We start from the raw sequence: 799 nt of genomic DNA, 5'->3' as shown, positions 1-799 counted from the left end.
CCTTTCAGAAATTTTCGAATAGGAAGAGGAGATGGCAGCCGAAAATAATAATAATGCAAGGAGAATGCTTGGTGACTTTACTGCACCTAATTCCAATTTACATGGAAGAAGCATCTCCATTCCTGCCATTGGAGCAAACAACTTTGAGCTGAAACCTCAGCTAGTTTCTCTGATGCAACAGAACTGCAAGTGTCATGGACTTCCATCTGAAGATCCTTTTCAGTTCTTAACTGAATTCTTGCAGATCTGTGATACTGTTAAGACTAATGGAGTAAATCCTGAAGTCTACAGGCTCATGCTTTTCCCTTTTGCTGTAAGAGACAGGCTAGAGTGTGGTTGGACTCTCAACCCAAAGACAGCCTGAACTCTTGGGATAAGCTGGTCACGGCTTTCTTAGCCAAGTTCTTTCCTCCTCAAAAGTTGAGCAAGCTTAGAGTGGATGTTCAAACCTTCAGACAGAAAGAAGGTGAATCCCTCTATGAAGCTTGGGAAAGATACAAGCAGCTGACCAAAAAGTGTCCTTCTGACATGCTTTCAGAATGGACCATCCTGGATATATTCTATGATGGTTTATCTGAGCTATCAAAGATGTCATTGGATACTTCTGCAGGTGGATCTATTCACCTAAAGAAAACACCTGCAGAAGCTCAAGAACTCATTGACATGGTTGCTAATAACCAGTTCATGTACACTTCTGAGAGGAATCCTGTGAATAATGGGACGCCTATGAAGAAGGGAGTTCTTGAAATTGATACTCTGAATGCCATATTGGCTCAGAACAAAATATTGACTCAGCAAG

General features: G+C 41.6%; 1 non-coding gene across 1 annotated transcript; it reads right to left on the bottom strand.

Moving 5' to 3' along the window:
- Nucleotides 1–426: 426 nt before the first annotated feature.
- On the bottom strand, nucleotides 427–534 carry LOC148561578 (small nucleolar RNA R71). Its single transcript, XR_015888019.1, has one exon. It is a non-coding gene; the product is annotated as a small nucleolar RNA R71 (small nucleolar RNA).
- Nucleotides 535–799: the final 265 nt, after the last annotated feature.

Source organism: Arachis ipaensis, chromosome B6 (assembly GCF_059453495.1).
Source record: "Arachis ipaensis isolate K30076 ecotype BB chromosome B6, ASM5945349v1, whole genome shotgun sequence".
NCBI classification, from domain to species: Eukaryota; Viridiplantae; Streptophyta; class Magnoliopsida; order Fabales; family Fabaceae; genus Arachis; species Arachis ipaensis.
Note: the sequence above shows the minus strand (reverse complement) of the source record. Positions and strands in the feature narration are given on the sequence as shown.